Source organism: Saccopteryx leptura, chromosome 1 (assembly GCF_036850995.1).
Source record: "Saccopteryx leptura isolate mSacLep1 chromosome 1, mSacLep1_pri_phased_curated, whole genome shotgun sequence".
NCBI lineage: Eukaryota > Metazoa > Chordata > Mammalia > Chiroptera > Emballonuridae > Saccopteryx > Saccopteryx leptura.
In genome coordinates, this window is record NC_089503.1 from 183,108,088 (window position 1) to 183,132,627 (window position 24,540).

The 24,540-nt window shown below is 41.1% G+C and overlaps 1 long non-coding RNA gene across 1 annotated transcript; it reads left to right on the forward strand.

The window, feature by feature from the left end:
- The first annotated feature begins 198 nt into the window (after positions 1-198).
- Positions 199-8,652, forward strand: LOC136403545 (uncharacterized). Its single transcript, XR_010751149.1, has 2 exons — positions 199-3,125; positions 7,402-8,652. It is a non-coding gene; the product is annotated as an uncharacterized lncRNA (long non-coding RNA).
- The last annotated feature ends 15,888 nt before the right edge of the window (positions 8,653-24,540 follow it).

Sequence of the window (24,540 nt, forward strand, 5' to 3'; positions counted from 1 at the left end):
CCCTGGGCCACAGACCACACCGGTCCGTTGGCCATTTGGTACCAGTCCGCAGAGAAAGAATAAATAACTTACCATTATTTCCGTTTTATTTATATTTAAGTCTGAACGATGTTTTATTTTTTAAAAATGACCAGATTCCCTCTGTTACATCCGTCTAAGGCTCACTCTTGACCCTTGTCTCGGTCACGTGATACATTTATCCGTCCCACTCTAAAGGCCAGTCTGTGACAATATTTTCTGACATTAAACTGGTCCGTGGCCCAAAAAGGTTGGGGACCACTGCTCTAGGGGGTTTCCAGAGAAGGTGCGCCTGCCATAAAGGTGTCCCCTTCTGTACCAGATCCTGCCCCACAATTGCAGTGCTGCCTCACCCTCTCCTAGCTGGAGACAGCAAATTTGGCCACTCCGATCCCCGCTGTTCTACCTCTTTTGGGACCTGCCCCTTTGGTCACTCTCCATGGAGACCGTGTGCCAAGTTCTAGCATTTGACTTGGCCCACCGGGCCACTGCCCAAAAGGGATAAAGCCTAGTCTGTGCTGCAGAGAGATGAGCCATCTCAAGAGATGGCCCTACTTGGCAGTGACAGAAACATTTCAAATCTAGGTGTTAGAGCAATGGCCTAATTATATTCATTTACTTGCAAGCGACACTAATACCCTTAAGGGAAAGCCCAAAGTAGAAATACTGAGATGCAAATTCTGCTTTGAGAGGTACTAAGTAAGGATTTTTGTAGAACAGAGCTATTCTCCAAATAAGTGGAGAATAAGTTCCTTTTTATTCTACACGACCAGTTTAATGTCGAAACGGGGTTGATGTAACTTCCCTAATGAAATGCTATCAGGAAAATGGAAAGTCCTAGTTTATAGTCTCTGGCCATGAAAGGTTCCAGGATCAAGGGGGTTAAGGCTGGTTGGCGCTGGAATCAGGGCAGCAATTCCTTATATTGTATCAAGTCTTTCCTGCTGCCTGGCCTTTCATGTAGCTCTGAAGCAGCTTTATCGCTATATGCTAAGTAAACACAGCTTTGTTTTTGTCTCCCACTCCCACCCTCCCTCCAGCACAGCCTGGAGCTGGATCCTTTCCAAAGCATGGCTGCAGCCATCACTACCTCCTCAAGCGCAGGAACCGGGTTTTTAGGGTGAGGCAACGTGTCTGCAATTCGACGCAATTCGCTGAGACAAGGCAGTAATTGTAATTGTAGTTAATCATGTGATGACTTATGAAAGAGGAAGTCGGTATGTTTTAGTCACGTAGACTGTGCCCTTCTGCTTAAGGCCCCAGGCCCTCTCAGAAGAGAATTATGGTAATCTTTGCCATTCACAGTCAAGATTACCAGCTTGGCTGCAGTGAGCTCCCACCCATTACTATGTAGACCGGCAGGCGGAGGCCATGTGCGCTGTGGTGAGGCAGTGGGTTGAGAGGCTGGCTTTTAACTAGAATGCTGAAATGCTGCAATTTGACTTAAGAACTTAAAGGAGAACACTCCTGCTGAGAGAGGAAATAACAACCCTGTACAGCTCTAATTTCTAAGATGAAAACAAATATCCCTGGCTTGATTGCTCAGTTGGTTAGAGAATCCCCCAGATACTCCAAGCTTGTGGGCTCCATCCCTTGTCAGGGCACAGAAATCAACGAATGAATACATAAGTAAGTGGAACAACAAATTGATGTTCCTCTCTCTCTAAAAAACAATCAAAAATTTTAAATACAAATAAAAATCCCAGTTTAGAAACAAAAGGAAAGACATTCAGTATGATACAAAGCTGGAGTAAGAGAAGTGATGGGAGGGTAAACCAAAGGAAGCAGCTCTACGCAGTAGCTCAATGAGAAGAACAGATCTGACCTCCCACACTGAAGTTTCCATGAGCTTCCACTGTGTGAGCATTAAACGTCTAAAATCTGAACCTGTTACCCAGAACTTACTGCAGTCAAAATGCTCTTGTGCTGACCGTGGACAGGGCAATGTGAAGAAATGGTTTCCTACTACAGATTTCCACATAGCAGGGGGAGGGTACCACCCATACCCCCAGCAGGGTACTGTGCAGGAGGTGGTGCATAATATTTCAGGGAATGCTGAGTTCATGCCTTTACCCTACATCCGTGATGGTGAACCTACAGACACGCATAGCCATTTTTGATGACAGGCAGCCGCATGCGGCCACATACCAGAGAAGTATGGGGCCGCATGCCGAGAAGGACGTTTCAATCTTGGCTCCTGCACGGCCAGGTGCAGTAGCTGAAGATGAAACATTTGCGGTAGTATAGACACTCTGTGCTGGAGGTCTGTAGGCCAAAACAACAGAACTCTGGCATAGAGTGTCTAGTTCTGAGACTTCCGGTTAGGCCATTAGGGGATCTTTGACCTCATTTCCGGCTAGCGGAGCAGGGAGCAGCGGAATGCCGTGGGGGATGCATCTCTGGGGGCCCTGTGATCGCCATTACCAGCAACCACATAACCACAGCAACCATCATCCAGTCTACTGTTCTGGGGTGTCGTGGATTTCTAATTGACCATCATTACTGAGAAAAATGAGGAGGAGGCTGGGAGAGGCGAGGGCCTGTGCTATGAGTGCCGTTTCCCGCCATTAGAAATAGCGGCAGCCATATTAATTTACATAAGATGCAACTTGCAGAATTTCAAGACAACATCTGGGCTCAGGTGTTTGTCGACTTGAGGTCAAAGCTTGAGAATTGGGAAAGGTGCCGCTTGGAGAATCAAGAGGAATGCCACTACGAACAGGAAATTTGGAGTGCCTGGAACCGACTACCAGACACTTTTAGCACCCTGAAAAATATAGCAATGGCTTTACTCACAATTGTTTCCTCTACGTATTTTTGTGAGACCTTATTCGCAGCGTTAAATAATGTCAAAACCAACAAAAGAAACAGATTGACAGATTAAGTTAGTAGTGCTTGCTTGAGCTTGAAGTGTACAAAATACTAACTTTCAGTTGAAGATTTAGCCAATGAAATTCAGCAACAAAAAAATTACTAATAGGCAGATTAGTTAAAGAATTCCCCCTCTCCCTCACTTATCTTAGTTCATGGCACCCCATACAAGTTAAATAATATCAAGACCAACAAAAGAAAACGACTGACAGGTGAACAAAGAAGTCAATAAGCAGGTAAGTTAAATAATTAGTTTTTGGTTTATTAAATACAGTTATATATTCCAATTATACATTTTTGTTATTTAAACTATAAATATCACAAAATTATGGTTTTTTCTCAAAATGACACACCACCTGAGTTATGCTCGGTTTTTTGGCAAATTTTGACACACCAAACTCAAAAGATTGCCCATCACTGCCTTACATCCACATAGTGGATCACAGCTTTCATTCTTTTTTTTCTTTCTCTCTCAATCTCTCTCTCTCTGTGTGTGTGTGTTTGTGTGTGTGTGTATGTTTTAGCGAGAGAGTTTGAGAGAGGCAGGAAGGGAGAGAGATGAGAAGCATCAGGTTGGAGTTTCGGCACTTTAATTGTTCATTGATTTCATACATGCCTTGATAAGGAGGCCCCAGCCGAGCCAATGACCCCTTGCTCAATCCAGTGACCTTGGGCTCAAGCCAGCGACCTTTGGGTTCAAGCCAATGACTGTGGGATCATATCAATGACCCCACACTCAAGCTGGTGGCCCCGTGCTCAAGCCAGATGAACCCGCAGTCAAGTCGGTGACCTCTAGGTTTCGAACCTGTGACCTGGTATGCAGATACCACCTGTCAGGTCACAGCTTTCATTCTTTAGAGTGCACTCTCTGTGAATAGCATGATGTTGCAATCATACTAAAGCTTCTGAAATTCTAACTTGGCATATTTGAAGGAGAAACAATGTAGTGACGTGTCCTTGGATTTCTGTAGAAATCATCCTACGCTCCTGTATTTGAGCAAAGTACCATAAGACTGAAGAAAACGTGTGATAGGGATTTTCCACTTTAAAATGTTATAAATATATATTTGAATGTATTTGTTTGAGTACATCCACACATACTATGGAGAGTCAGGACATAAATAAATGTACCTAATATAATAGACTTGACAGCCTTTCTTCTCAGTAATAGCATTTTTTTTTTTTTGTATTTTTCTGAAGCTGGAAACGGGGAGAGACATTCAGACAGACTCCTGCGTGAGCCCAACCAGGATCCACCAGCACGCCCACCAGGGGCGAGGCTCTGCCCACCAGGGGGCGATGCTCTGCCCCTCCCGGGCATCGCTCTGCCGCAACCAGAGCCACTCTAGCGCCTGGGGCAGAGGCCAAGGAGCCATCCCCAGCACCCGGGCCATCTTTGCTCCAATGGAGCCTTGGCTGCGGGAGGGGAAGAGAGAGACAGAGAGGAAGGAGGGGAGGGGGGTGGAGAAGCAAATGGGTGCTTCTCCTATGTGCCCTGGCCGGGAATCGAACCTGGGTCCCCCGCACGCCAGGCCGACGCTCTACCGCTGAGCCAACTGGCCAGGGTCTCAGTAATAGCATTTTATGAGGCAATTCTACTATTGTTTTTCAAATTGCAAATAGATATTTTTAGGAATACTTTCCCTTTGTTTGACCTCTCCCTATAGCTTCCCTTCTCCTGTGCACAGAAAGCATTTGGATGTTAAAGAGACTTTGCATGTGGAGGAAAAAAACTCTCTGTGGAGGGTCGGATCAGGCCAAAAAAAAAAAAAAAAAAGTCACAGGAGCTCTAATCATCTGCATATTATACACAGAAGCTGTTGGTCACTAGCCTCTGTGTAGACACATGTACAGGTCTCCATTATAGTAGAATTTGGGATCTTGATGTACGTTAACTACTTTACTATGTCAGAATTTAAAGAGCTGAGTGAAAAATACAAAGGAGAGATTGAGGTCACACACTCGCTCAGTCTGCAAGGAAATTTGTAGGAGAACTGGAAGGGATTCAGCAACCTATTAATGCCAGAACCCTCTTATTGACTTTTTTGGAAAGAGTATGATGACATGCACTTTTCTGGAATAATATCTGCATGAGAGTTTAGCTTATTTATTTAAGACACTCAGTAAAATCCTTTAAAAGATATTAGTAGGAAGATTCTGACAAAATAGTGAACTAACTTCACAGATACTGTTTGAAAATATTAAAATGGTAAATTTTCTCTTATTAGCTTAATTAAAATTTTAACTTACCTACATTTCTAAAAGGTTAAGAATAATACGATATCTTTGTATTTTATCTTCCATATGGACATTCAAAAAAGATATTTCAAGCATAAATTATGTCATCTTCTCATCCTTTTTCAGAAACTAAAAACTTAGGTATTAAAAGGTTAAGTGATTTGCCCACAGTAACACTAAAGGTGAGTGTCAGAACTGAAATCTAGATATGAGTCCTGTTGTCTAAAATTATGATATATAGTCTAGAGCGATGGTTTCCAACCTTCTTACATGTGGGGACTGGTGAAAATAGAATTATTTCAGGGACTGCCAAGGCAGAAATCACCCTGAGCATAAACAAATTTGGCTAAGATCTTTGGGTCTATAATCTTCATACAACATCAAGCTGGTTAACCTTTTTGTGGACCGGCATGAAGTTTCTGGCGGACCAGTCCACAGACCAGCAGCAGTTGAGAAACACTGGTTGGGAGCATTCTATTGACATTTAGCATTTTAAAAAGCATGTTAGCACATCTAGAGGCCTAGAAAAAGAGTATTAATGTCTGTGAGTAATAACAAAAGAGAGTTAAGATTTGACTATCTATATCTATATATGGGAAAAAGAATACCCTGTTATATTTTATAGGAAGCGCAATCTGAAGAAAAGTAAATAATCACAACAATTGAGGGAGATGGTAGAGGTGAGAGACAGTGGCCACCACACCATGCTTCTTCCCTAAATGGCAGACCATTTTGTGCTGGTCTTTTGAACCTTAGGGAAAAAGTGATGTTGTTGTTAGGATAAAAGATTCAGTTCTGAGATTTAGTTTGGCAAGAAAATGGTTTGGGCACTCACCAAATTGGCATACTGTACCTCTAACTCTTTATGACCTATTTCCTTATTAAAAAAAAGGAAAAATTTTGTGAACTCATTTAATTGATATGGTGGGACTCCAATCCTGGCTACTTTGCATTCAGACAAATGAATATAATGGGCTACAGTGAACTAAAAGAAAACAACATGATGTCAGATATTTCATAGAATGTCATGGAGCTATAGGAAGCAAAACGATCATAACTTCTTATATAAGCTTTCATTGTTATTGTTTGTATTTTATATGAAATATAAATTAGCCTGTATGAACTGGACTTTTCTCTTCACAAGATGAAAGTATGTTTTGTAAAAGAAAAGCAGGAAAATTTGGCCTTTACCAGTGGGATTTCAGTAATCTGCTCTGGTGGCATATTTGCTGTAGACTAATGGAAAAATGTTTGGTAGGAAAACATAGATAGGAGAAAGAATAAAAACAATCTGAAAAATGTTTAAAATCTAGTGATCTCGTAACTGTGAAGAGATAATAGCCACTAGGAAGTTCAATCTATGTAGTCTCGGGCATGTTTGGTAGGAAAAAAAAAAGTAGTGTTTTTATTTTTAAACAGTTATTTTATGGGTATAGGCGGTGTTCCAATGATATCCAAAGATCTAAACATTTAACAATAAAATTCTTTCCACAAACTCTATTTGTGGTCAGTTTTATGTAGAACAGAGAGCTCCCTACTATAAAAGGAAAAAAGGAAGGAATGTTAAAAAGATTAATTGTAGACTGTAATTTATTAATTGGAGTGAATGTCTGGATGCATTGGCTAAGCCATTCCCATGACCACATGGTAGTACCTTTGTCAAACGGAGTGCATAACTATGGAGATAATTAAGATTCACATTCAGAATTGAAAGTTTATACAGGGAAGGAGAAAGCTAAGCACATGGGAGCAGACAACCTGGGTCTGAGTCCTAGTGGAAGACCACTGGTGAACAGAACTAGAGAAATAGATTTCCTAAAGTGACTAAAAGTGTGTCACAGACAGCTAAAATACAAATACAAATGAGCTTGTGATGGACTTTCAAGCCTTCTCAGCCTTTCAAGCAAATTCCTGATTGAGAAAGTTGATTCTGAAATATGCCCGAGACTACATACATTGAACTTCCTAGTGGCAATTATCTCTTCACAGTTACGAGATCACTAGATTTTAAACATTTTTCAGATTGTTTTTATTCTTTCTCCTATCTATCTAATTTGCATCATCAGACCAATTCATTATTCTTAACAATGACTTAGAACAGCAATGTCTCTTCATTTTATGAATTTTGTAAACTAAGGCATCAAGACAATAAGAACTTTGCCTTGAGACAAAGAAAATGTGCAGTTAAGCAAGAACTAGAATTCAGGCTTCCCAAACTGCAGTTCTTTCTTTAGCCCACTGGTGGACTACCTCCTATTTCTCTTTTCTTCACAGGTTCTTCTTTACATATATTTAAATATCTACACAGGAGATAGCTGAAGTTCTCATCACACACCTGGCAGAGGACCTGAGTCAAGTCACTTGGAGACAGTGGGCCAGTGTTCTCCAGTGGACAAGAAGATGCTGAGCTTGACAACATTTCTGCTCCAAACTTTTATGTGATGGGTGGGGCACCAGGAGTCCAGGAGAATGTGACAAATGCAAGCCTGACATTCTTCTGGCACATGATATCACAAAACAACACAGGAAAACAACCAGTGACTGCTTGCCTATCATTTTGGGGCACTATGCCATCCAAACAAAGCTGTGAAGTTAAATGGCTACCAGATCATCATATCATCTGAGAACATTGTGTCTGCTTGGTATGGGTTCTGGGCCCAGGCTAGGAGTGTTTAAACCACGGCCTATACTTACTTTGAATTAGCCAGGGCAAAAACATCTGTTATCAGCATTAATCTGCCAAGCTGAAGTGTTTCAAGGCTTATGGAAAGTATTTCCACAAGAGATAGCCTTATTTTATATATATTTAATACGTAATGGGCAAAGATTCAATAACTATGCCCAGGACTTTCAAATTACTTAAGAGTGTCTCAAAGAAAAGGCAACAATTCCATATACTGACAAGCCCTGGGCTGAATAAATCAGCAGGATGTGGAAACTTATTCTTACTGTTTTTGGGGCTTTTTTGTTGTTGTTTTGTTTTGTTTTGGTATTCTCACCCTGGATTCTACTACTTAATAGCTGTGTGACTTCTTTACTAGCTATATACTGAATTTATAAAGGATGTTATGAGAATAAGTCCTAGGAATTCTGTTTCAAAATTTGTTGTGTCTTTGTTAACTACAGTGAAATGTTATATTCATAATGTTCTATCTGACTTTTGTTTATTTGGGTCTAATTATGAGAAAAAGGTAATGAAGTTTGTTAAATACTATGTTTTTCAAAAATGGTGGTGGTGGGAATCCCTTTGTAATGTTGTTTCACTTCAACTATTCCTTTTTTTTTTTTTTCCCCCAGGAACAGAGAGAGAGTCAGAGAGAGGGATAGACAGGGACAGACAGACAGGAACAGAGAGATGAGAAGTATCAATTATCAGTTTTTCGTTGTGACACCTTAGTTGTTCATTGATTGCTTTCTCATATGTGCCTTGACCGCGGGCCTTCAGCAGACTGAGTAACCCCTTGCTTGAGCCAGCGACCTTGGGTCCAAGCTGGTGAGCTTTCTTTCTTTCTTTTTTTTTTTTTTTCTCAAGCCAGATGATCTCGCGTTCAAGCTGGTGACCTCAGGGTCTTGAACCTGGGTCCTTCCGCATCCCAGTCCGACGCTCCATCCACTGCGCCACCACCTGGTCAGGCCACTAACTATTCTTAAAAAATTTAAAAAGAGCCATATTCTTAACTTTTCATATAAAAGTACTCAATATATTTTAAAATGATTGTTCCAGAATCAGACTTCCAGATTCCTTGACTTCAGATGGTGGAAAAGGATAGGCAGCAGCCCCTTTTAGCTGTAACAGAAGACATTCTTTTAAAAGCCTGGAATGCTGAAGCCCTCTTACACTGAAAACATGTCAGGACATGCCTTTTTGGGATGCTGTCAAGAGGTTTGGGCTCAGAAGTCTACATTCCATACTTTTAAAGTTGTTTTTTGTTGGCAGACGACCTCTTGATTATTTTCATGTGGTAGGTGTGCAGGCCAGCCTCTCTAGTTCCAAGTAATAATAAAAAAAAAGCCAAGACCTACACTCTACACAGTGTCCATATTTTAGTATAAAGTTAATGAGCTGTGTAAGTGCTGGGTCAAGTCTGCGAGTCATGTCACAGTTCAGAACAAAAGTCAGTTCAAAGACAGACACATATTTCTGTGAATGCTTCATTCACTAGGGCTCAGTCCTGCTTCTTAATAGTGTCACCATGTTACAGGAATGAAAAATTACAGTTATTGAAATTTTTTTTTTTCACATTTCAGGAGCTGTCATTTCCCGAGTAAAACTGAAGAGTAATTTTCATTTATTTTTGGACAAAGGCTGGGAATAGATTAAGGGACAGGTAACTGAATGAGCAAGTGAATGGGGTTTCCTTGTCCTGACTGAGAAAGACACAGCTTCTCCTCATGCAGGAGAGATTAAGTCAGATGCAAGACAGTAGTCACACTCCACAGAGTCCCAGTTTTTAGGTGGTTTTGATTCGTGGATTGGAACCTTGCACTAAATTAGTATGCTATATATAGTATGGGCCTGGTTAGGTTAACAGTAAATGCTCTACCCCCTGGCCTCCCACCACCAAGAGTTCAATTTCTACGCACCGCTATCTAAGTGCCAAACAAAGGTAGCCAACTTAAAACACTTGCCTTGGTATAGACCACATATTAGCAGATGTTTTGGTATTTCTTCAGCACCAGCAGGATTCTCACTGTACCCCAAAACAAGGCATGCTCTTGGGTGACAGTTAAAAAAGAAAGATCTCACCTCATTTCACTTTGTGGGGATTAATTTTTATTTGTCTGTTTTATTGGGAAATTTCCCAGAGACTTCTATAAAAGGAGAAATTAGTCTGGAAGAAGACAAACAGGACAGGCATAACAGAGTCAGAGTTCTTTTAAAATATTTCATTTTGCAGACCAAGAATATAACTTGTAAATCTTTTTTATGCTTCTGTTATGGTACATAAATTATGATGTTTTAATAGAAGCCAATAAAGCCGGCATAGGGAAGAAAGTCAGTTTCTTGAAGCTTCCTTCCATAGGTAGTATAATTTAAACAATTCTGTGGTAGAGTTTCAACACCTTGGATTGAGCACTGTTGTTTACGAAGTAAGAACAGTAATCCTCATGTAAAAGGTAGTATTGCTCCCCTAGACAGCAGATGTTGTTATTAAATATACAGGCAAAGTCTAAGGTCATAAGGAACTAATAATTAACTAGAAATACGATCTGTCACAGTTGTTTAATGGGTAACCTACTTGATATATGCCACTTGTATTATTGTGAGTGTTGGAAGGTATAGTGTCAAAATCAGAGTAGTTACATAGTCAGCTTAGAAATACTGTAATTATATTCCTCTTTAAATATTTAGTGAAACCAACACACCAGAAAGAAAGTGAAAATTTCTTCAGAATATTGCTTTTTGTTGGCTAATTTGAAAAATAATTTACCAATTCAGATTGCACAATTTTACACCTATCCCTGAATATAATTGGTCTCCCTAAACTGTCAACATTTGGGATTTTAGACTGCTAGTATGAGTAGTTCTAAGACCTCTTTACATTATTCTAGGCATCACTTTGCCCATGCAGGTTTTGTAATGTGAATGTGATCAGAAGGGATTTGGGCACACACAGCAGCCAAGGGGACAGCTGGAAACGGGACTGGGGAAGAGGGTTGGTATGTAGGGGTGGGCAGTAGGGAGAATATAGTTAAAGACTTCCCAGTAATAAATGAGGACACTGTTAAAATCTGGAAGTCAGCTCAGTTTCAATTGTAAATCAAATATCAATATAGATATATCAGTAAGATAAGAGCTTTACACATACAGTACAATTCCTAGGGAGGGTTTTCCAGGAGAGTTTGCCATGGAAAATGTGTGCCCTGTTTCCTTGTTAGGGCTTTAAAGGATGAGGAGCCAAATCCTAAATTCACCCAAAGGAAGAATGACCAACAGGACAGCCCCCAGTCTGAATCACAAAGAACAAACTAGGTTAGAATTTGGAGGCGTGAATCTTGTTCCATGGGCAAGAACTCAAAAATGTATCAGAGAATGTTGACTCCGGCTGCTGTATCAACCAATCTGAAAAACAGCATCTGGAAAAGCTAAACCATCCCAGTGCACCAAGTGAATGGAAGATGAACAATGACAAACAAGGTTTGGAGGTCATTGGCTAATCAGAGTAAATACCTGGGTGGATTCCAGTCTTTGGACAAAAACTATTGTTAAATATCCCTGCTGTTGAATGTGGTAAGGAAGTCTAAATCACAGAAAATGCAAGAATCTTTTTCTTATACAGTTTCACATAATTAAGTATGTTTATTTACATCTCTCCAAATTTAAATTGATAAAGTGCAGTCTCTGAAGGCAAGGACTTCCCAATCTGAGACCTTCATCTGTAAGCTCAGATGGCTTGATTTTTTTTTTCTTGTATTTTTCTGAAGCTGGAAACGGGGACTCCCGCATGTGCCCGACCAGGATCCACCTGGCACACCCAGCAGGGGGCGATGCTCTGCCCATCTGGGGCATCACTCTGTTGTGACCAGAGCCACTCTAGCGCCTGGGGCAGAGGCCATGGAGCCATCCTCAGCGCCCAGGCCATCTTTGCTCCAATGGAGCCTCGGCTGCCGGAGGGGAAGAGAGAGACAGAGAGGAAGGAGAGGGGGAGGGGTGGAGAAGTAGATGGGCGCTTCTGTGTGCCCTGGCCGGGAATCGAACCTGGAACTTCCGCCGCCAGGCCAACGCTCTACCACTGAGCCAACCGGCCAGGGCCTCAGATGGCTTGATTTTGCATGTGGCCAGGATTCCTGCTGAAGCTTCCAGCAGCCCTCAGAAAAAGCCAGTGAGATACCCTTGGGCTGAATGAATGAGAACTTTCTGGAGAGCGGAACACTGGTGGAGGACCAGCTGGAAAAACATATGGCAGCAGAGGCAGAAAGAGTGCTTTATGACCAGGAGCTTTATAAAAAATGTCTGCAGGCTCAAGGCAGTCATCACAACCTAAGATCTTACTAAGCATGATTGATGTTCTTACTTCTAGGACTGTCTCCAATTCAACTGGACTGCAGCCAGCCCAGCATTCTCAGGAGCCCCTCTGGATGGTGCGTACAAAAGAACAGCACCACACCACATCCCACCTTTAAGGCCAGGAGTCCGTGCCTGCCCCTCCCACCTGCCCCAGTGGAGCAGCTTATTGTGTTATCCTGGAAAAACAAAATAGTTTGCAAGACTCTGTAGACAGTTTTAAAATAGATGAGTCAGAAGGGAAAATGACTGGTCAAGTCTCTGCTTTACCACATGTGAACTCAAAGCATTTTTGGGCTGCACAGAGAGTGGAACCAAGCTCCAGGAGCAAACCCAGGCAGACACCGAGGTAATGCACAGTCTGGAGACTTTATAACAGTCCCTCCCCGCCCAATGTCATTTCCAAAATAATGGGGAAAACATTTTATTTTCCCATGTTAATGCTCTATAATAATCATCACTCATTGCTAATGATCATTTGTTATCTGTTGCTGTTGGAATGCTGTATTCCTTAGAAAAAAGAGAAATTAGGAGGCAGTTCAGAATATTAAAAGAACACTTTATAAAGTCTAATTTACCACAGGATTATAAAAATATACTAATAATTTTCTCTAGAATGCTTAACTAGTATTGGGTTTTTAAAAAAATGTAACCAATATATACATTTTAAAAATGCACGCATTGTATTGGAGAGGCAGGTGTGTACCTATTCATCCTTAATATAGCTACTTTTTTACAAAAAATTAATGATGCTACTGTTACTGCATTTCTTTAATAGATAATATTATGACCCTTTCAAGATCTCTGGTGGGTGTTCTGCAAGCTGTGGCCATGGTAGGAGCTGCAGTTCCTGTGGTCACCGAATCGGGTCTGACTGACTTCATCACTCACCCATTTGGGACAGTTATCCCTTGGCTTTCTCTCTGTCCATGTACTCCCATCGCCAACGTGCGCATTTTCATTACTGGACAGAGAGAGGCCAAGAGGTCAGTTACACATAGCCCATGTTGATAAAGCAGCATCATTAATTTTTTGTAAAAAAGTAGCAAATTACAGTCTCTTTATGTTTGGGTTGTGTTTTTCCTCTTAAGAACTCAAAGCAAAAACTGAGATGACCAGTGTGTGTGTGTGTGTGTGTGTGTGTGTGTGTGTGTGTGTGTGTGTGATTACTATATTACATATACTTATTAGATATGTTAAATATCATTAACATGTTACATATACTATCACATATATGAAATACATATTTAAAACAATGTTAGGTAGTATGCTATTTGTTTAGAAAGAGTCTTCCATCCTTCTATCCGAAGGAGGAGATGTGTATCTAAGATCACCTGAGCCTAATGGTGAAAGGCTTTGAAGTCTGGCATTTCTAAATGATCAGAGAGAGAAGACAAAGTCACCTCTTCTTAAGCTATTCTCTTTGGGGGGCAACCAGAAATGCAGGAATAGATCTGGGCTGTGGTGTGGCTGAATGTCTGTCTTCTCAGTGGGTTCCCAGCTTCCCTGGCTGCCCGGCTCCACTCCACACATGCCAGGAGCTCTGTGTCCCTGTGCACACCCTCCGAGGTGAAATCACAGGAGAAGAACTCATGCTCTCTGCTACCATGTAACAGTGAAAACTGAGGCAAGTTGCTCTTCTGGCTTCATTCATTGTTCTCTATAAGCTGACAGAACAACAACAACACCAAATGCCAAATACTTGTGAGATTTGTTAATATATCCAGAGACCATTCAGTGTGGGCAAGTCTCACCCAGCATTAAGAGTGCAGGGCCTGGAGGCAGACAGCCAGGGTTCCCATTCTGGTTCTGCCACTTTTGCCAGCTGTGTGATCTTGGGCAACTTACTTAAACTTTCTGGGCCTCAATGTTCTTATCTGTGAAGTGGGTGTAAAGATGATACTGCAGAGGTTGACAGGAGGATTTAATGGTGTGTAGAGTGCCTTGAACACTGCAAGCACACCTGAGTCCTCTATTAACACTGACTCTTGTTATATTAGGTCTTTCCCAACCAGGCTAAAGCAGGCACTTGCTCTTGGCTGGACTGCTGGATCTTAACTTTAGGAACACCCCCTGCTGCTTATAGCATCGCACCACTCCAGGAAGTCATTATTCCCAAAGCTGCCTGGGACCTCATTGTGACCATCTTGAAGAGACAGATCTCTCTCGGCCTTCTGGAGTCATCTGCTACTTTTGATAGCACTCTTTGGAGCCTTTTTCTCACTTTGGATCTTAAAGTCATATCCTGTAGCTACTGACCCTAAAGAAGTAAGAACTTAGGAAGTCACTATGTGTGTTTTATCACTTTGTTCTCAGCCTCTTGCCCACCCCCCCACCCCTTTAATCTAGGCTAGAGGCTTCAGAACTCAGCAGACAGTAGATCCTCAGTAAATGTGTGTGGCCTCAGAATGCATTGTTGAAGTACTTCTGCGTCCCTTCCCTTGGGGTGGTTGTCATTCTTCCTGGAATCTGCTACTGTGAAGTAAACGCTTTAAGAGTGTCTGACTTCATCCTTTCCTCCATTTGAGACTTGAAATTCTTTTTTTATTTTTCTTAGAGGCAAGGAGAGAGATACAGAGAGACAGGAACATCGAGCTGTTCCTGTATATGCCCTGAACAAGGATCAAACCAGCAACCTCTGTACTTCAGGATGACATTCCAACCAACTGAGCTATGCTACCAGGGCTTAATTTTTTTTCTAAATTTATTAATTTCTTTTTAAGAGAGAGACAGAGAGAGGAAGGGAGAGAAGGAGGAGGTGGAGGAAAGCATTGATTTGTTGTTCCACTTAGGTGTGCATTCACTGGTTGCTTCCCATGTGTGCCCTGACAGGGATTGAACCAGCAACCTTGTTGTTTCAGGAGGACGCTCTGGCCGACTGAGCTAACCAGCCAGGGCCAAGACTTGAAATTCTTTATGGTTAAATTTAGCCTGTTTCCAAAAAACATTTTTTGTTGTGAGGGACATTTTTGAGGTCTTTCACTTTATTCAGAAAACAGACTTAGGAATTAAGCCCCCACAACATCAAAACCACACACAATTATTCTGAAAACAACTCCTCTTGGGATGTACAAGAGGCCTTTTAACAAGGGACTCATATTCTCTAAGGCAGTGTTTTTCAACCAGTGTGCCGCGAGACATGGTCAGGTGTGCTGTGGGGAAATTAAACATGGGCCCCCAAACTACGGCCCGCATGCTGGATATGGCCCGCAGAGGCTATTTATCCAGCCCACCGCCAGCCGCCTCCATCCGAACATAAACATTCCCCTCACAATCCCTCCAGCTATCAGTGACAGGAAGAGTGGAGGCACAGGGAACGCTCACTAACCAATCACCTTCTAGGATTCATCCTGACCACTAGCGATGAACCAATAGTAGGCCGCCTCTCATCCACACCCAGGAAGGTCCCTGCTCGGGCTGCCGTGCACTTGTCATTGTGTGGCCACAGCGAGTAGTTGAAGCTGCTACTCCTCCCCATGGTCCCCATTTCTAATCCTGGTCAGGACTGGAGGTAAATGTTGCCACCACTAGATGAAGCCTCAGCCTCAGCTGGTTATGTCTATCCTGATGGTGTATATAAATATTTGACCTTTTTCTTTTTAAAAGAGGCCCCCGCAGAGGGTAATATACAATGCATCACAATGTTATCTAACTTTAAAACTAAAGTTTGCTGATCTTCCTTTGGACAGTTTTTGGTTATCTGTTGCCAAGGAGTTCCCCATTCTGGCCAACAAAGCTATTTTGACATTGCTCCTGTTTTCAACCACATATCTATGTGAACTGAGCTTCTCAAGCTTGACTGCGATAAAAACTAAAAACAGAGAGAGACTGAGAACTGTTAAGGAAGAGCTTCGTGTGTGTCTTTCTACCATTCCTGCCAGGATATCCCTTTTGTGTTCATCAAAACAGGCCCAGGTTTCACACTAAGTGAGTATAAATACATTTAGAAACTATATTATTAACTATATGTATAATATGTACTGTGTTAGAGTATCATTTTGGTAGGTGGTGTGCCCCAGGATTTTGTAAATATAATAAATGTGCCGTGGCTCAAAAAAGGTTGAAAATCACTGCTCTAAGGGGTAAAACCCAAGAATATGCATTTTAAAAATAGAGTCTTTCTTTAAACACAGTAAAATATGGTAACTGTGGGTTTAGTCTCACCCTGAACCTCTTCTGCCACACATCTCAGTTCAGGGCCATGGCAACTGAACAAGGTTAGGTACCTATGAAAATCAAGGTTAATTAAAAGATTAGCTTATCACATGAAAAAAAAAGAGAGAGTGACCTTTCCTTATACACACATACACACATTTTCTGATGTCAACCGTACATGATTGTTAAGAATACCCATTATTTTGAATTATTCACACCATTAGGCACAATAAGCCCATAATACTTTTAGGGGCCCATGAAAATATTTTAATTTCTTTTAAAATCAGAAGGGAGAAAATTTTATGACAATAGTGAATATATAATCATTCATTCTAGATTATATTTGCCTTATAGGCAGTTATAGGATATAATTTTTAGGTTTTTTTAAATAAGGACAGGGCCTACAGAGGAAAAAGTGCCCATGCACTTCTAGGAACTACGAGAGCCAGAATCCAACCCTAGTAAAGATGACTCATTTTGTTTAGACAATATCTTGTATTCAGACAAGATATTCCTAGACTGTTTTTATATTTTTAATTTATACATTGCCCCAGACTTAGTCTTTGGTTTTCTAGTCTTTTTTATTTGTATTGGTCCCTGGGAGACCCCATCCATTTCACTGCTTTTGTTCATTGTCTTTATAATAATGACTTGCAATGCTCCCTGTGTCCAGTTCTAACCTCGACCTTTTAACTGCCCACTGGGCATTTCCACAGATGTATTTCATCACCAGCTCAAAACCAACAGACTTATAACTGAGCTCATCTTCCTGCTCTTCAGCTCTCTGCTTTCCTATCTATTAGAATTACTACCAACTTTGTAGTCACTGAAGAACCAATCTTGGGCTAACTCCCTTGTCTGTAGATCTGGTTGAGCCTAGAGCCCATGCCCACTGTGTCCTGTTTGCCTCTCACTGCCCACCCTTCAGCCTCGCTCAACATGCCACTCATCCCATCCTGACACAGGCCCCTGGTCAACTTCTCTACATTCCAGCTACCTCCTACAGCAGGACTACTAACCATCCCTGACTGGATCTGAGCCCTGCTTTCATCATTTTCTTCCTCTGCTCCAAAATTCCACCACGCCAACCGAAACCCCTACCCCAGTTTCTAAGGCCCTGCCCCGGAGGGGTTTCTCCATTCTGACCTGTGTGTCTCCCTATGCATTAACACCCACCAAAGGTGACAATTAAGGATGCCCTTCACTCTCCTATGCATTGGATTTGCTGTTTTTGTCTTTTGTTCATGTTACACATTTGTTCAGTAGATTAAGGGACTACCCTGTCCCAGGCACTTTAAATGTTCCCTTACTACCTATCCAACACTGCTTTCCAAGCTCAGGTCATGTAGCCAATGGTGGGATTCAGCTGGTTTGCACTGGTTCAGCAGAACCAATACCTAACTTTGGCGAACTTTGTTGAGTTTGGCGAACCAGTTATTAAAATGGCACTTGTAATCAGGTTTCTCTCTGAGGTGGGCACCTGGGCAGCCACCCAATGTGGGAATCACAAATTTACATTTCTTACTCTTTTTTAATGTTCATCTGCACAACAGTGTATGCTAAGCACCTGTAGTAATGTTCATTCTGTCCACAGGTGAAAAAAATTGCAAGTGAGGATGCCAATCAAGAAGCAATATGGAAATATCTTAGATAACAGCTTTGTTGTTTTTTTTCAGGTATTATTTAATATTTTTTCATAAATATTTTAAAACTCATAACATAATCTAGTTTTGTGTACCTCTTTTATTGTTTTATTTAAGTATTAAATGCATGAAATAATAAACTACCTTTCAGTATATAATTTTTTTATACTTAAAGTTGTCATTAGGGCAGAGAACTGGTTGTTAAATTATTTGAATCCCACCACTCCATGTAGCTCCATGCTGGTCTCTTTCCTCTGAACCCCCAGGGTACATGTAGGCAGTGTCCCAGAATTTAGGACTTGGTTATATATGTGGCATGGGATTTCTTCACTATGTTGCGTGTGCTACTTGTCTGAGTTCTGTGAAAGCAGTGATCTACCTTTTCTGTCACCCAGCTGTACCTAACATCTAGCCCAAGGCTGATAATTATTAACAACTGCTACTTTTCAAGGGCTTACTATACTATGATTAAGGCACTGACTGGGGTATGCACTTTATATACACTTACCTCTGTGAGGTTGATATCACCATCCCTTTTTACAGGCAGGAAAACTGAAACTCAGAAAAATTAAGTGACTTAGTGAACTTTATTTAGTCATTAAGAAGCTAAACTGGAATTTACAGCTAGGCCAGACATAATCCAAAAACTATGCTCTTAACCTCTTTGTTAAATTAACTCTACTTTTTGGTTGATTTGAAGATATTAGCATCTACTTATTTTTTTTTTATTAAGTGAGAGGCAGGGAGGCAGAGATAGACTCCCACAATGCATCGCAAACAGAATCCACCCGGCTAGCCCCCTACTGGGTGATGCTCTGCCCATTTGGTGCCACTGCTCTGTTGCTTGGCAACTGAGCTATTTTAGTGCCTGAGGCAAGGCCATGAAGCCATCCTTAGCACCTAGGGCCAACTTGCTCAAACTAATGAAGCTATGGTTGCCATAGGGGTAGAGAGAGAAAGAGAACTAGAGAGAGAAAGGGAGCAGGGAGTGGAGAAGCAGATGGTTGCTTCTCCTGTGTGCCCTGACCAGGAATCGAACCTGGGATATCTACACATTGGACTGATGCTCTACCGCTGAGCCAATCAGCCAGAGTCCACATCTACTTATTCTCTTCTCAATGTCAATTATGCTTGCTTTCTTCTCTTCCTTTATATTTTTTAAGGCCTGTTATTTCTATTCCTTAAGGGCTCATCTCTTATATCAGACCCTTCTAGAACCTCATCATAAATATCCACCAGATATTAGGTATTTGGGATATATGTATATATAGTGTAAATATCAAGCTCACCTGTGTGCCAAAATCAGCCAGTATCTTTCTCTCTTGCAAAGTAGTATAGTTTGTGAATTAAAACCCAAGATTTTTTTAAAAAGCAAATTAAAAAACATACAATGGAAACAGGGTTAGGGTGGGCCTAAACCATTGTGACTTTCCCTACAAGAAGGGGGAAGAATCTCAGGAGAACAACACCATGTGATGATGGAGGCAGATAGTGACTACAAGCCAAAAAATGCCAAACATTGCCAGCAACACCAGAAACTAAGAGAAAGGCATGGAACATATCCTCCCCTTGAACATTCAGAGAGAACATAGCCCTGCTGACAACTTGCTTTTGAACTTCTAGCCTCCAGAACATGAGAATAAATTTCTGTTGTTTTAAGCCACCCAGGTTGTGGTCATTTGTTACAGCAGCCACAGGAAACTAATACACCCTGTTAATGAGTGAATGCACGATACTGTAAAACTACTATACGTATAAGAAGGTCACTGTAGAGTTGTGCTAAATAGTCATACTGATGGATGCCATCTTCTGTGAGGAGATACAGCTGTCCAAGGATTTGAGAGCCTCTAGATATGGCTGCACAGGTGTGCCCACCAGCTTGGGGCACTTAGGGGCAGGAGCCATGCCTTGTTCTCCTCTGTATTACTCCTCTTGTGTTTGGCAAGTGTTAAAAATAGGAATGATTTCACAGGAGAATGTGTTTCACATGAGTGATTAGTATTATTTATGATGTCACATAAATATGCACCATCATCTTCCATGAAGATGTAACTAGCAAAAAAATCAGACGTGTACCTTCACTGACTCTGGGACATGAAAGACAGCCTTGGGTTTCTTTGAAATCTAACGTGGTCCCTGGAGCCCTAAGTGGCAAATGTGACCCGTAACATCTTTTTTAAAACACCTGAAAATCTCACCGATATTGTGATTCTGCCATTCAAATGTGGCTACAGTTTCTTAACTTTTAGGGTAATGCATGTTACTCTCCTTTTAAAATCCATCACCCCAAGTGATAGCCTGCTGTTTCGTGCATGAATTCATCTTAAATGCCTTCTGAGGTTCTAGGTGAAGGGTGCCATCACTGGCCACAATCAATAAATGAAGTAATACTGGATATGAAATCAGCCACAGGGCTCTCCTGGGGAAGATGAGCAACTAGGGGTTTCATCTGCTGCCGAAATCAAGGTATCTTTTAATGTTGAATGTGAAAATATTTATAAATTCCAGAGGACTTTAAAAATGGTTATTATATTTATTATTTTCCCTATTTTATACCTTTGATTAAATGATTAACCCAAAGACTCAGGAACCAGCCTTTTCACTTCTCAGGGCTGGATTTCCTTTCCCGAATGAGGGAGCTTTGGTTGATCCCAAAGTCCCAGATAAATCCATCCTTTTCTTTGACTCTGATTCTCTCAGCAAGGGTATGTATATATAAAAATGTATATGTGTATACGCACACACACACACACACACACATATATCTAAGTTCCCGAATATATATATTAGATCTATCTATCTGAATATATATTAGATATCTATATATCTAATATATCTATTAGATTATCTATCTATATCTCTTAGATATCTATAGATATTATATATAAATATATTAGATATATATATAAATATATTAGATATATAGATACCATATATCTAATATATATATTAATATATATATAGATATATATAGATATTATATATAGATATATTATATAGATATATATTTAAGTTTCTAAAATGTAAGAATATGTTCATGACTCTGTTGGTATATAATATTCTTTTGCATACATTTTTCAGAATATATCTTGTATAATATAGGAGACAAAGTTGTAACATGAAATAAGGGGAAATAGCAGGACATAGAAAAGTATAATGAGAAGCACTTCTGATGTCCATTATAATGATTAAAATTCTCCTAAAAAGCAGAGGGAGAGTATATTTCTGATTAGCATGAATATATTCCATACTCAATGCAAAGTAAAATTTTAGGAAAAAAAGAAAAGCAAAAAGTGCTGTGATGTAATTAGAAATCCTAGCTGCCTTCTAAGTGTAAACAGTGAACTTAATTTTTTACTACATAAAAGAAAAAATTGAAATAATCCTAACTTGCATATAACCAAGCACCATATTCAGAAATGACTATTGAGTTTTTTGGAATTAACAGTTTTTTCTGTAGCTAAAGTGCCCCTTGACATTTCTGAAATCTGCCAATCAGCTAGAATGCATGAAAGAGCCTGCAGAGATGCAAAGTCAGAAAGTCACCTAGGATTTTTAATTCAGTGGAATCAACATTTCTTGTATATTTTTTATTTGATTTTCTAAGACAGTAAGCCTTTTGATTTTAGTGTGTATTCTAGCCTTGAAATCAGCACCCAACAGAGAAAGTCCTGGTTCCATGCAAGGTCCACCAGAGTGTCCTTGAACCACAGGTCACAGTCCCCAGGTGTGGGCAAAGCGACAGGGACCATGGAAATAGAGGAACCTTTGGAGTGAGTGCCCCTGAGGCACAGGATGAGTTCCAAACTCTATGGATGACTTATACTTGGACAGGGCTGGGCTACAGGAACTGAGGCAATAAGGGTAAAACAAAACCAAGGACCTCAAACCAATCATTCTTCTCCTTCCTTTAGCTCTTAATCCTTCCATGTTTTAAAAATAATTCTCAAAAATATTTTAAGAAACATGTAGCAAGAACTGTAAAAGCATTTGTATTTCTTGCCCTAAAAATTCTGCTTCTAGATATTTATCTTAAAAATAATCAAAAGTGTGTAGATGATTTATGAATAAACTTGTGAATAACTTAAATATAATATATATGTTATATATATAAATAAGTTATATAAATAACTGACTAAAGCATTATGTATAATATAGGAACAGTTGGAAACAAACTCAATGCACAAACATGGGGAAATAGTTAAATATTTCACAGTCCATCTACATCAGGGGTCCCCAAACTTTTTACACAGGGGGCCAGTTCACTGTCCCTCAGACCGTTGGAGGGCCGGACTATAAAAAAACTATGAACAAATCCCTAAGCACACTGCACATATCTTATTTTAAAGTAAAAAATCAAAACAGGAACAAATACAATATTTAAAATAAAGAACAGGTAAATTTAAATCAACAAACTGACCAGTATTTCAATGGGAACTATGGGCCTGCTTTGGCTAATGAGATGGTCAGTGTCTGGTTCCATATTTGTCAATGCTAACCATAACAAGTGATATGACGCGCTTCCGGAGCCCTGACGCGTGCGTCCCACATCGCTGCGCTTTGTGGCGCCACCACATACAGCACACAGGATGCATCCTGTGCTCTCTCACTGACCACCAATGAAAGAGGTGCCCCTTCCGGAAGTGCGGCAGGGGCCAGATAAATGGCCTCAGGGGGCCGCATGTGGCCCACAGGCCGTAGTTTGGGGACCCCTGATCTACATGATGGAATACTGTATACATATTTAAAAATCATGTTTTCAGAGATAGTTGTTGATAAAAGAAAATGCCCAAGGACCTGGCCGGTGGGCTCAGTGGTAGAGCGTCGGCCTGGTGTGCGGAAGTCCCGGGTTCGATTCCCGGCCAGGGCACACAGGAGAGGCGCCCATCTGCTTCTCCACCCCTCCCCCTCTCCTTCCTCTCTGTCTCTCTCTTCCCCTCCCACAGCTGAGGCTCCATTGGAGCAAGGATGGCTCGGGCGCTGGGGATGGCTCCTTGGCCTCTGCCCCAGGCGCTAGAGTGGCTCTGGTCGCGACAGAGCGACGCCCGGGATGGGCAGAGCATCGCCCCCTGGTGGGCGTGCCGGGTGGATCCTGGTCGGGCGCATGCGGGAGTCTGTCTGACTGCCTCCCCGTTTCCAGCTTCAGAAAAGTACAAAAAAAAAAAAGCCCAATCTATAGCATTCATTGAAAAAGGCAGACATACAACTATATATTCTCTATAGTTCTAATTGTAAATATGTGTATTATACACACACACACACACATACACACACACACACACACAGAAAAAAGTGGAAAGAAATACACCAAAATGTTAATTCATTATCTCTAAGTAGTTGGATTTGAGATAGTAGGTGATTTTTTTTTTCTGGTTCTTTATAGTTTTTATTTTTTTTAAATTTTCCTACAATGGGCCTATATTACTTCTAATATCAGAAATATTAATTTTAAGGTTATGACAATCATGTATGTGCCTTAAAAATGACAGATTTAACCCCTCTCCCAAATTAGAAACTTGGATACCATACTTTGGCTTTAGTATTAGTGAAGTGAAAAATTAAGTTTAAAAACATTATTTAATATGTTAATTACTCAAAAAGTGAATAGATATTTGCAGAGCACATACTAATCCAATCCACCAATGCTTACTGAGCACTTGTTATGTGCTGGCCACTAAAGTCACACCCAGGAGCCAAGGACCTTATTGATAAGGATGTCAGGTCTGAATGGTGAAGGAGAGAAGCTCCCGATCTGGGACCTTGTGACTGTCACAGTTTGCTGAGGAATGAGACGCTCTGACAGGTGGACAAACTAGCCCGAGTTCACTTCTGAGGAGTCTGCCCTTTGCCCAGGAACTAAGACCCAGGCCCTCTGCACGGCTAGGTCGCTCTGAAACATGAAGGCAAAGCTCTTAACTTCCCATCATGACCTCGTGGCTGCTTTGTCATCAGCTGTTTGTCTCAGAAGCAAGTTCTGTTGTCCAAGAGGCTTGGTTTGTATGTGGTTGGTTGTTCCACATAGAAGTTTTTTGTGTGCTGTTTAAGTGCTGACAACTTGGCAGTTGAGTCAGCGGTTGCTATACGTCTCCATATGTGTTGACAGGCTGATCATCTCCAAAGTCAATTCCCCTCTCCTTTCCCTTTCTCTCCTTCTTTCTACCAACTTATACATTCCTATTTTCCAATTGCTTTATCTGCTTTTGTAAGGACCTCTAAATAGAAGAAAGCAGGGCTTACTTGATCTCCAGGGCTTGTTATGTCCTTGAAAGTCATTGAGGATGGAGCTGAGGCAGCCTTCATCTCACCTGAAGGCCATGCCTGTGCTCAGAGCACATTACAAGTTCACAAGTGGTTTGTTTGCAGGGAGCTCCACCCCCCACTGAAAAGGATGGGTTTGCTTGTCAACATTTTGCTCACTATGGCAGAAAGCCTCTAAGTGAGCAGAAAGGCATCTATCTGCACAGGAGCTGCCTGGGATGTGCCGTCTGCCCACATCAGCCCCTGCCCCTGATCTTTGGTTTCCACATGAGTCACTCAGACGGGCTTTGTGCCAGTTACTAAACAGCACTAGCATGCCCAGCAATTTTATTCTGTGTAGAGAAATGTCCT